This window comes from Leopardus geoffroyi, chromosome C3, assembly GCF_018350155.1.
Source record: "Leopardus geoffroyi isolate Oge1 chromosome C3, O.geoffroyi_Oge1_pat1.0, whole genome shotgun sequence".
NCBI lineage: Eukaryota > Metazoa > Chordata > Mammalia > Carnivora > Felidae > Leopardus > Leopardus geoffroyi.
In genome coordinates, this window is record NC_059338.1 from 134,770,921 (window position 1) to 134,783,571 (window position 12,651).

General features: G+C 39.1%; 1 protein-coding gene across 1 annotated transcript in view; it reads right to left on the reverse strand.

The window, feature by feature from the left end:
* CC3H8orf34 (chromosome C3 C8orf34 homolog) overlaps positions 1–12,651 on the reverse strand; it is a 405,008-nt gene that overhangs the window by 49,728 nt on the left and 342,629 nt on the right.

Sequence of the window (12,651 nt, forward strand, 5' to 3'; positions counted from 1 at the left end):
TATCTTGAGACTCTGCGTATAATGTTTTAAAACTAATAAGTGATTATGGAATATTTTAATTCTAATATCACTTTTCTCAATGAAGATCAAAATTGTGGGTATAGGAAAAAGCAGACAAAGATATAACCATAAAAAAATTAAACTAAAGAGTTGGTATTCAATACAGGCACCTGGGTGGCTCAGTTGGTTGAGTGATTGATTCTTGATTTTGGCTCAGGTTGTAATCCCAGGGCCATGGGACCCAGACCATGCTGAGTGTGGAGACTGCTTAGGATTCTCTCTCTCTCCCTTTGCCCCTCTCCCCTGCTCTCACTCTCTCTCTCTATCTGACATTAAAAAAAAAAAAATTGAAAATGAGTCTTGGTATTTCCTAATCTGAATTGAATGTGTCAGTATGAACTGTCCACTCAAAGGGGCTAGAAAAAATGACCAACCCAGTAGCAATGATTATCTCTAGTGTCCAGACTGTGATCTTGAAATACCATTTCTCACTAAAAGGAACTAGGGCCTTTTAAAAAAACACTGGCCTATTCCATAGTTGGGGCAGGCTATGTAAAACACAAGCTTGGAATATCTTGTGCTACCCAATAGCAAGGAAGCTACCAGAGACTACCAGGGGCATAACAAAGTGACCCAAAAATAAAATTGAAGCTCTCACAGCCCAAAGATGGGACAATTTGAGATCTAGCAGTGAAAATAACTTCCATAGGTTGAAACATATCAAATAAGTTTAAAGAAAGAATTGGTTCTCTTCTGAAGATAGTAGGGAAAGTATTCATTATCTTGAAGACTAGTAAAGAAGGAAGAGAAATCAAGCAGGCATCCTGCCTTTCTTATGGGAACTGTATTACTGGCTAATCAAATGGTAAGTGAAGGAAAGGGTCTGTTAACAAAAGTACTGTAACAAATAAACACAAAATAATTCATAAAATCAAAATATCACCACTTTGCAACTATCAATGAATCAACAGAGTTTGGCATCAAGCCTCAATGGCTGCTAAGATGGTAACATGAGAAACAACCAAATATTACGTGTCCCCTCTAGTTTTGCCAAAGAGGAGCTTTATCCAGTTTCTGGATAATTTGCAGGAACTGAAGGACTGAAGGACTGAAGAAGACTGAAGAATATGTTGAATTATACCAGGAATATGAAGTTAACAAAATTCAGATTGCAGAAAACTACACATCAAATGGCAGGGTTCTTCAACAGATAAACTGTAAGAAAATGCAAGAAATGGCAGAGGAACCTGTAGATTAAAAGAGACTGATTTTTTAAAAGTTGGCAAAGTTGACAACATGTCGACAGAGGTATGTTTAGACGATAACTCTACTTTCAAAATGGAAGGATGATTATAAGTTAGAATAGCTGTTACTTGTGGGGAGGGGCAGAGGTTGTGACTGGGACAGGGCACACTGGAGGGACTTCTCGGTTACCTAGCAAAATTCTATTTCTTGACCTGGGTAGTGTTGTCACCATAAATAAGTCATTAAGCCATACATTTGACTTGGGTGATTTTCTTTTTTTTTTTTTTAATGTTTATTTTTATATTTATTTTCAAAGAGAGAGAGAGTGTGTGTACATGCACAAGCAGGGGAGGAGCAGAGAAAGAATCCCAAGCAGGTTCCATGCTGTCATTGTGATGCCCGATTGGGGAGCTCGATTTCACAAACCAGGAGATCATGACCTGAGCTGAAATCAAAAGACCCAGGTGCTTAGCTTACTGAGCCACCCAGGCACCCCTGATTTGGGTGATTTTCTATATTTGTATTCTATTTTGTAACAAAAAATATATTTCAAAGTAAACAAATAGCCATTTCTAATATTAAACTATATAGTTACAGGCATAATTGTAAGGTACAAAGGCAGCTCTTAAAAATGAGTGTGAAATATTACAAGGCTCTATTTACCATTGGCTACATCTCCATGGTCACATATCTAATCTCTCATTGATCCAAATCTTTTGGTGTATGTAACAAAGTAATTATTGGTTATATATCTAGAAAAGTAGTTAAAGAACACTCTTATTGTTCTGATTCGATCTTAAACTAATCTAATTATAGCATTGACCTCATAAAAATCAGTTGGCAATTTTGATTTTTACCATTTGAAATAATTAAACCTTTACATTTTCTTCCATTAAGCTTTTAAAAAAATCAATAGATGTCACTTTGGAATCTGTAAAGTACTTGTATAAATTCTCTAAGGTCAGTGAAATATGAATGTCAGTCTCATAATTTAAACCAAACATACAATGTATTCTTTTAAAATTAAATTAACTCGTGTCTTTGCAAAATGGCTAAATGGCTAAGGTGACCAACTTCCTGAACTGTGACTCAGATGGGAGCATGCAGGAAAGCTGATACCCAATGGTCATGAAATACCAAGACTTTCATGTCTCTTCTGTTCTCAGCCCATGTTTCCTTAATTTAAAAAAAATGATTGATTTTTTAGATAAGTAACAATACTAGACATGTCTCTACATTGAATGAAACCTATTTCTCTAACAGATCATGGACACAAATAATTTAGTGCTTCTTTTAACATATATCTCTGATTTTTAACTTCAACAACAAAAAAGACCAGTTTCACATTTCAGACACCCTTGCATTATTTAATAGACATTAAAGGGCTATACACTAGTTTAAACTTAATAAGAAAAATTGTTTTTCATTGACTTGTAAATGTAAATAAATATAGGCAGTCCAGGGCAGAAGTCCTGCATTAAAAGTGTATTTTTAAGCTTTAAAATATTTACTTAAAAAAAATATTTACTTAAAGGGGGTTGATCTTTTATTTATTTTTTAAAACTTTTTAATGTTTTTCATTTTTTTTTTGAGAGATAGAGAGACAGAGCATGGGTGGAGGAGCAAAGAGCAAGGGAGACACAGAATCCTAAGCAGGCTTCAGGCTCTGAGCTGTCAGCACAGGGCCTGATGCGGGACTCGAACTCACGAACCGTGAGATCATAACCTGAGCTGAAGTCAGATGCTTAACCGTCTGAGCCACACAGGGGCCCCTGATCTTTTATTTAATTGATTCCTTAAGTGGCCCAAAGAGAATGCTAGCTGTAGAATTAAGTTTCAAATGAAATAAACAAAATGTATGAAGTAGCATTATCTAGCCTGTCACAAACTTGGCAGCTGATATCATAAACAGTGCCACTAGGAGAGTTCGGACTTGGCTGGGGGAAATATTTTGAAGCATAATCAATTTTCCAACAAGAGGTGACCCCCAAATAAATAAGAAAAGTGACTTGGGAAGATAAAGATGGTGTTTATCCAAGTATCACAATTACTAACTCTGAAGTTTTGAAAAGACAATTGTCCATTACTATGTCTGAACTCACCACCTGTGTTTATGTACAGTTATTTCTTCTGCTTAATATGACTTGGTCACTGGACTAAGACTTGGCTTTGATTAGATGTATTGTCAGAAAGTGGGAAACATGATGTCCTAGAGAGGCAAGAGTACAGGCTTTAGAGTCCAGCAGCTATGGGCTCATACCCCAGTTCTGTCACGTATGCACATGTGCGTTGGGCAAATTATATGACTTCCCTGGGTCTTGGTTTCTCCTTCAGTCAATGGTGATAACACCATGAACACCTCATGGGCTATTATAATGATTACATGAAACAATGTCCGCAAAGCAGAGAAGACAAGTATGAAAGCCTGGCTGTCATCATTATTTATCAGGATAGTAAGTACTAGTACTAGTATTAGGAGGCTTTCAGGGAATGAAAGACAGAGAAAGCCAGCTTCACACTATGTAAGGTAGGAGAATTAGAGATATGCTTAATTCTTTAAGAATGTAGCTGGAAGGGGGACCTGATGCAGGGAAATTAGATGCTGCTTTTTCATTTATCCAGTCTTATTTGGGTGTCACTTTCATTACAAGGATCTTGCACCTTCCGTGACAGGTAGTTATTGAATGGCTTCCCATACAAATCAGATTTCAGCAGTGCATTCAACGTGGACGGATGGCAAGGGAAAGGGGACTTTTAAGAGGCTGGACATAAGAACTAGAAAGAAGCAAATGACACAAGTCAAGAGAAATTATTGAGAAAGGGAAGTAAGAATGCATCCTTAACAGGACTTTATTCCTGACCATCTCTCCTTCTTCAATTCAAGACCCTCCCCAACACTCAAGTCATACTGAGTAACCTCCAGTTCCTCCTACAGTCAGTGTCTCTGTCTCTTTGTCTCCCTGTCCCTCTGTCTGTCCCTCCTTCCCTCCTCAGGCCATTCCTTTGTGCATTCCATGCCCTCTTCCTGATTTCACCTAGTAAGATTCTACTCTTAAGTCTAAGTTCAGTGCCCCCTTGTTCCAAGAGGACTTCCCAACATTTGTGTTGCCCTCCTCATGTGTTCCCATGACTCTTTATACAATTAGAGAATTTGCTACACCAGTTGCTTTGGCCTGACATAGTCTCCACTACATTGTCAGCTCCCTAAACACCTCTTACTCTTTTTAAGTTTACTTATTTATTTTGGGGGGGGGGGCAGAAAGAAAGGGGGAGAGAGAGAGAATCTCAAACAGACATTGTCAATAGGAGCCCGATATGGGGCTCGATCCCACAAACCGTGAGATCATGATCAAGAGTCAGATGCTTAACCAACTGAGCCACCCAGGCATACCTCCCTGGACACATCTTTAACATTTGCAGGACCTGAGGTGAGCGGTCAGAGGTCCACATTGTCAACAAGCTATTATATAAAATAAACTCTGACTTTCAAACAGACCTGGCAGGTCAGCTTCAAATTCAGAATTCTAATATTCTTTCAAGTTCTGCACCGTAATTTGGCAGAAAGGGAGAGGAGGAAAGCAGTGCTGACCCCAGAGCCATACTCTTGCCTCTCTTTTTGCCCCACCCATGTTGTACCCCAAGGGGCTTTGTGAGCATATGTGTGGATATCCCTGCCTACATCTTGAGGCTCATTTCATCCTCCCAAAGGGCGACTGCTTGCCCACACCTCAGGCCTGGAACTGAGCTCTTGGGAAGGGATGGACAAAAGAAGAAGGCCATGAAAGTTCAGGAAGCAGGCTTCAAATCATTTGGGAAGGGGATTTTAAGATCCTGTACCTCGTACATGGTCAGGCTCCAGGTAGGTATATGCCCTTGACTGAGGCATTCTTCATCCCATGCAGAGGGGCACAGCCTGGGGCTGGACTAAGAGTAGCAATCTCTTACTCGACGCATCCCCAAAGGCAAGGGAATTAAAAGCAAAAGTGAATTACTGGGACTTTATGAAGATAAAAAGCTTCTGCACAGCAAAGGAAACAACCAACAAAACTAAAAGGCAACCAACGGAATGGGAAAAGATATTTGCAAATGACATATCGGACAAAGGGCTAGTATCCAAAATCTATAAAGAGCTCACCAAACTCCACACCCGAAAAACAAATAACCCAGTGAAGAAATGGGCAGAAAACATGAATAGACACTTCTCTAAAGAAGACATCCGGATGGCCAACAGGCACATGAAAAGATGCTCAACGTTGCTCCTTATCAGGGAAATACAAATCAAAACCACACTCAGATATCACCTCACGCCAGTCAGAGTGGCCAAAATGAACAAATCAGGAGACTATAGATGCTGGCGAGGATGTGGAGAAACGGGAACCCTCTTGCACTGTTGGTGGGGATGCAAATTGGTGCAGCCGCTCTGGAAAGCAGTGTGGAGGTTCCTCAGAAAATTAAAAATAGACCTACCCTATGACCCAGCAATAGCACGGCTAGGAATTTATCCAAGGGATACAGGACTACTGATGCATAGGGGCACTTGTACCCCAATGTTTATAGCAGCAGTCTCAACAATAGCCAAATTATGGAAAGAGCCTAAATGTCCATCAACTGATGAATGGATAAAGAAATTGTGGTTTATATACACAATGGAATACTACGTGGCAATGAGAAAAAATGAAATATGGCCTTTTGTAGCAACGTGAATGGAACTGGAGAGTGTGATGCTAAGTGAAATAAGCCATACAGAGAAAGACAGATACCATATGTTTTCACTCTTATGTGGATTCTGAGAAACTTAACAGAAACCCATGGGGGAGGGGAAGGAAAAAAAAAAAAAAGAGGTTAGAGTGGGAGAGAGCCAAAGCATAAGAGACTGTTAAAAACTGAGAACAAACTGAGGGTTGATGGGGGGTGGGAGGGCGGGTGATGGGTATTGAGGAGGGCACCTTTTGGGATGAGCACTGGGTGTTGTATGGAAAACAATTTGACAATAAATTTCATATATTAAAAAAAAAAAAAAAAAAAAAAAGAATACCAATGAAGCTCTCTGCCAGTAGACATTTCTGTCCCTTACTGGCTACAGCACTTAATGCAGGGCTTGGCATCTAAGAGTCAATCCAAAATATTTATTGAATGAATGAGGATTATTATAAAAGGCACAACTTTTTGGGGCGCCTGGGTGGCGCAGTCGGTTAAGCGTCCGACTTCAGCCAGGTCACGATCTCGCGGTCCGTGAGTTCGAGCCCCGCGTCGGGCTCTGGGCTGATGGCTCAGAGCCTGGAGCCTGTTTCCGATTCTGTGTCTCCCTCTCTCTCTGCTCCTCCCCCGTTCATGCTCTGTCTCTCTCTGTCCCAAAAATAAATAAAAAAATAAATAAATAAACGTTGAAAAAGAAAAAAAAATAAAAGGCACAACTTTTTAACTTAAGGTGCCAAACAATCAAAAGATAGTTAGAAGGTGTGGTTAGAAATCTAGTAAGACACAGACTTTATCTCTGAATATTTGAGAAATAACAGAATCACGGAGATTCTAGTAGCAAGAGGTAGGGAGACAGGTCATGTTTTAGATCTATGTAGTATCCACAGAAAACATAGTTCAAATAGGAACTAGAGAAAGATATTTTAAAAATTGACTGTTTTTCTGAATTGGAAAATGGCCTTAAAACATAGATGAACAAAAATAACCCAAAGGTAGAATACAAAAATAACAATGAGTGAGATCCAATGAAAGTACCTACCAAAAAGAGACCTTCAGTCTTACCAGCTCAAATGGTCTATCTGCGTAAAGATCAAAGGCACAGTTCTCTCTAGAAGAGGCAGAGTGCTTTGCACTGTGATTATCAGGAAGGTGGATAAAACTTAAAATGGAAACAAAGTGAAAAAGGATGTGGAAGGACCTGTTTACAGAACGTATCTTTGCAATCAGATTCTGCTAACTACAGGGTGTACCACACCTCTTCAGCCTAGTCTCACATTTCTATAAACTACGAAGTGATACCAGAGTTTATGTGGATCACCCAACACCCAACAATGCCGCAAACCACAATTCAAATGCTTGATTAAATCTAAGACAGGGCACAGAATGTGGAGCTCATGATGATGCTCCAAGTCTCTTTGATGCAGTACTGTTTTTCCTTTGTGGTCTAAAACCCTTGCCCCTTTGGGGAGTAGAGCTCCAAGATGTTCTATAAGAAGAAATTTCTATGTTAATTCTTAGCCTAAAAAGTAAATTTAATGTGCCTTACAGAACAAAGCTTACTTTGGGGCCCTGAAAAGGGCCAAACCACATCATAGAGAGTAAGAAGATATCTTCCATTCTCATGAAGGTATGCCCATCTTTAGAACCAAGTTCAAAGCAAACATCTTTTGAAGTCTTACTGAACATGACTGAACATTGAGGTTTATTACAATGTTTTTGCATGTGTTTGCATTTTGTGAAAACAGCTAGGATCAGAAGCAGAGAAGCCAAAAAGATTTCCTGCCAGGTCTGGGAATCTAAAAGCCAGAAATTTCGAGAGAAAAAATAATTCTTATAATATGTGTAGCCTAATTTTACATACACTCCACGTTAATTGAGATGAACACCTGAAATCCTGGATACTTTTTGACAGTGAACTTCAGAGCCAAACTATTTAGCCCTGTCTCAAACCCATGGCAATACTGCAGGTTAGAAGTTAAATGTAACTCATCTTATGGTCACTACCACTTAGTTAAACATATCAATTTAATAAAACCAAGTCAAGGGAAGGCAGCCTCAGTATTTTTAAAGATCACAAGTCTCTTGGGAAACGGTTCTCTTTACTCCTGCAGAATGCCCTTTGAAGCCCAGAGACACAACAAATCAAGCTAATCAAAGTACTTGCCACAGAGAGTTTTGCATTAGCATGTTGGGAGACTTTAATAGCTCACTTGGCTGAGCACCAGCCTCAGGGCTGACCACCACACACAATTGTGCAGCATAATGCCCCAGCCAAGGAGGCGATGGAGACACAGGTTGGCCACTTTTGTGGAGGAGAGAAGTTTCAATGGCAAGTGAGATAAAACGATACACAACACAAATTTTCAAATTTCTCAAGAAGCTTAAACTAACCTGATGAAACTAATTGTAAAGTATTCTATGTTATTTAAAAAATCACATATAGAATTATAAATACATAGCCAGGTAGCAGTTCATATTAAAAAAAAACAAAAGAGGGAGCTTTCAAGTAACGACAACATCGGTGTGTATAGCAGTCCAGTGGAAACTACTGAAAAGCTATTTCAATACCAGGCATGGTTAGTAAAAGCACAATAAATTCCATCAGGTTGTTAATAGTTGAACTGTACATTGCTGACCAGCTTAGAGTATTGTGCTCACGTGTAGTGAGATGACTCAAGGAGAGAAAAGTCTGAGAAGAGTGTTACATAAGGGATGACTGAAGAAGTTGTTCACTTTCATCATAAGGACAGAAGAAAGAGTGATTGAGATGTTTAAAGATGAAGATTTAAAAGATGGAGAGGAAATTAGAGTTCTTTCTTGTTTCAGAGAGCAAAATTAGGGCATATAGATGAAAGTTTCATGGGGACAGATTTTTCTCTCAAAGTGAGGAGGTGTTGCTGTAGAGCAGTAATAAAATATGGGTGGGGGCAGGAAGCTTCAGGAAAGACTGTTCCCTGAAATCTTGGGAGCAAGATCAGGCAGTGACCTATAGTAGAGGTTCTTTGTTGAGGAAGAAGTTGCCTTATATTCTTACATTGAATTTGCATTATACTTCCTTCTCTTAAGAAACTTGATCTCTTCCTAAAGTTCACAAGTTGGGTATCTAAACTGAGGCATAGAGATAGTAAGGGGATAGAATGAAACTGGCTTTCTTCCCCACAATTATAACCCTGTTGCATTTAACTCAGGACAATGAGCTGGAAAAACCTTCAATAGTTAGCCTTGTTTTTGACTGTGTTATCTGAATAAAGGTAAGGAAAATGGCCTTTATCTAGTAGCTATTATAGACCAAGCACATTTAGCTCTGTGCTCAATCCTTACAATATTCCTGTGAAATAATTACCTCTATTTGACAAATAATGAAACTGAGACTAAGAAAATTCCAAAGTAGAGCTGGGTTTTGAATCTTACGTTTTTGAAGTCTTGATCTTTCTAGAAGAGAATGAAATCAACCATTTCATTTGTCAAACTGAATGCTTAAACTGTGAGGTTGATTTAAGCCCCTACCTGGACTCCTAATCCAGTTCTCTATCAATTATGTTATCCTATGGTTTTCTACTCGTTGGTTTTGATATTCTAGAGTCAACCCAACAAATTATTTACACTAAACCTGAACATAAATTATTATTGTGGATAACAAACTCATTCAAGTATATGTAAAGTAACTTAAAGAAGAAAACTTAATGTGAATCATCAAAGCTTATGTTAGGTTCTGATAAGAACTTAATAAATAATGCTGCAAAAACTCCAGGTCCAGATAAATTATTTCGTTTCTGCCAGGAGAAAGAAGTATGGGTAAGTGTATCCTCAAGGCATTCAGGATATAAATGCATTATTCAATACTCCTGGGAAGCCAAGACTCCAAATCAATAGAAAGAATTGTAGCTTTGGAGACAAGATTGGGTCTGAATCTTTTTGTGTTTGTGTATCACTCATTAGGCATGTGGCCTTTGGGTCAAATCACTTAGAGTCCCTAAGTCTCTCTTTAGTTGTGAAGAGAGAATAGAAAGAGTAAGAATGCTTTCAGTTGAAAGATTAGGGGAAATATCCATAACATATGGTGCTAGGCACTCAATAAATCCTTCCCACTTTGATTATGACCCAGCACTCCAACATCATGGCCTTCACTCTACCCACCTTCCTTTCCCCCATCTAATTCTCCAGCTGTGCTGAACTGCATGTGGGCTTTAGATGGATTTTTCTCTCCCTCTGTGGTAGTGAAGCTCCCCAGTAACTCAGCTCATCAACCCAAAGTCCGCCTTCTCTTGGAAGCTGTCTTTGATCACTCTTCACCCTGCAGTCTCCATTAAATGCCGCCCCCTCCCATGTACGCTCTGTGTATATATGTCAGAGTATTTCTCTGCTCTCACAAAGTCTGTTCATTCAACTGCCCTTCCCCATCACACTGTAAGTTCTTTAATGCCAAGAAGTGTATCTTTCATTTCTAGATTCCCAGTACTTCAGAGAATGCTTTACAATAGAAGATGGTCCATAAATGTTTCCTGAAAGAATGGATGCAGTAAGCCCAGAAGGTCAGGATAGCATTTTATTTCAGGGCTAGACTAAATCATTTTCTAAGAATAGCTTTATTGGTCAATCTTCTTAAAATCTTATTTAAGAATTCAGACGACTCAAAACAAATGTGCATTTACATACATTTTTATTCATTTGGGCTGCTATAACAAAATACCATAAACTGGGTAGCTTATAAACAACAACTATTTATTTCTCATAGTTCTGGAGGCTGGAAGTCCAAGATCAGGGTGCCAGCATGGCCAGGTGAGGCCCTTCTTTTGGGTTGCAGACTTCTAATTATATCTTTGCATGGTGGAATGAGCAAGGGAGCTCTCTTGGGGTCTTTTATAACAGTATTAAACCACTCCTGGGTTTAAACCCAGTCATCTCCCAAAAGTACCACCTCCCGAAGTCCTCACCTCTCCTAATGTTATCACTTTGGTTATTAGGATTTTAATACATGAATTTTAGAGGGACACAAACACTCAGACCATAGCAACAAGGTAACTTGAAAGGCATTCAGAAAAATCAAAGATACATTTCTCTACATTTTCCACCAATAGTCAAATAACAATACCACTTACTCACTTCTACATGTATATGTAAAGGGTGAAGTATTCTCTTGTAAATTTAGTAGATGTTAACTTTAGGCTGATAATTAAATGTTTTTTCCTCCCCAGGCAAAACTGATGTGTAATGGATAAAATGGGTAAAAAATGTGAATTTGGTTATACATATGCAAAAATTTGGTTAGAATGGTTTAAAGATATATACACTGTGCACACGTGCACATGTGTGTACATATGTATATCTATATAGAAATTTTTAAATATTTATTTCTTCAAAAGCTCTGGCCCTCTTCTTGGAAATGCAAATAGTTAAGGCTAAAATAATTAAATTTTATTTTTATCATTATTGTCATAGCTGTGCCAAGGTCATAGCTGTGCCAATGTTGCTAAGAATAGTTACAGGAAAAGTAAATCTAAGCTTGATAGCCTTTACTGCTGAGTTTAGAGCAACTTCCAACCTTTGAGGAAAGTTATGACCATTTGGCAAGGAAGCCTATCTATTAAATACAATCCACCATTTAATTGGGTGAGCCTATAAGAACAGTACAAGAAAATAAGTCTAAGGATAATTTGCATCCTCTACATTCTCTTTGCTGGGGTTGAAAAGACGTGTAGCTCTGAAAGGCCCCGGTTCCCACGCAGACAGCAAGCCGCCAAACCCCTTATAACTCTTCCTGCCTGAATTTGGAATAAAGTTAACAGACTTGCAAAGTTCAGTTAAAGATAGATAGTTCTTAATAATGATGCTATACTCCCTGATTTCTCAGAACTAACGTAAATATGTTCATATATCACTAGTTTTAGGAGAGGATATTCCAGCCTGACAATCCCAGCCAAGTCAACTGCTGGCCCTCTAAGAAGTGTGGCTTGAATTCAACTTCATAAAGGAGTCATCCTGTGTTATTGTCCTGACTCTAATTTAGCTTGAGAATCTGCTGTTGTGATACAAAGGGTAGGCCTACCCAAAACCACTGAGCTAACAGAAAAACAAATACATCCACATGGGGGAGGGGGGGAAGCAAGCCAGTTTTATTGTTTGTATAAAAAAGAGAATTTTGGGGTGGCTGGGTGGCTCAGTCGATTAAGCATCCAACTTTCGCTCAGGTCATGAGCTCATGGTTTGTGAGTTCCAGCCCCGTGTTGGGCTCTGTGCTGACAGCTCAGAGCCTGGAGCCTGCTTCAGATTCTGTGTCTCCCCTCTCTCTGTCCCTCCCTTGTTCATGCTCCGTCTCTCAATAATAAATAAATGTTAAAAAAATATATAAAGAAAAAGAGAGAGAGAATTTAGGGGTGCATGGGTGACTCAGTGAGTTAAGTGTCCAATTCTTGTTTTCGGCTCAGGTCATGATCTCACGGTTTGTGAGATCGAGGCCCGCATCAGGCTCTTTGCAGTCAGAGTGGAGCCTGCTTGGGATTCTCTCTCTCTTTCTCTCTGCTCCTTCTCTGTTCTCTCTCTCCCAAAAATGAATAAACTTTAAAAAAAAGAGAGAGAGAGAGAGAGGGAATTTAAAAAGAAAAACAAAAATCAAAACAAGTCACCTTATCTCTGTGACTCTCCCTCCTGCCATCACAGCACACATCCCAGGTTGGCCAAAGTGCACAGCATTTCATAATCCCTGCAAAG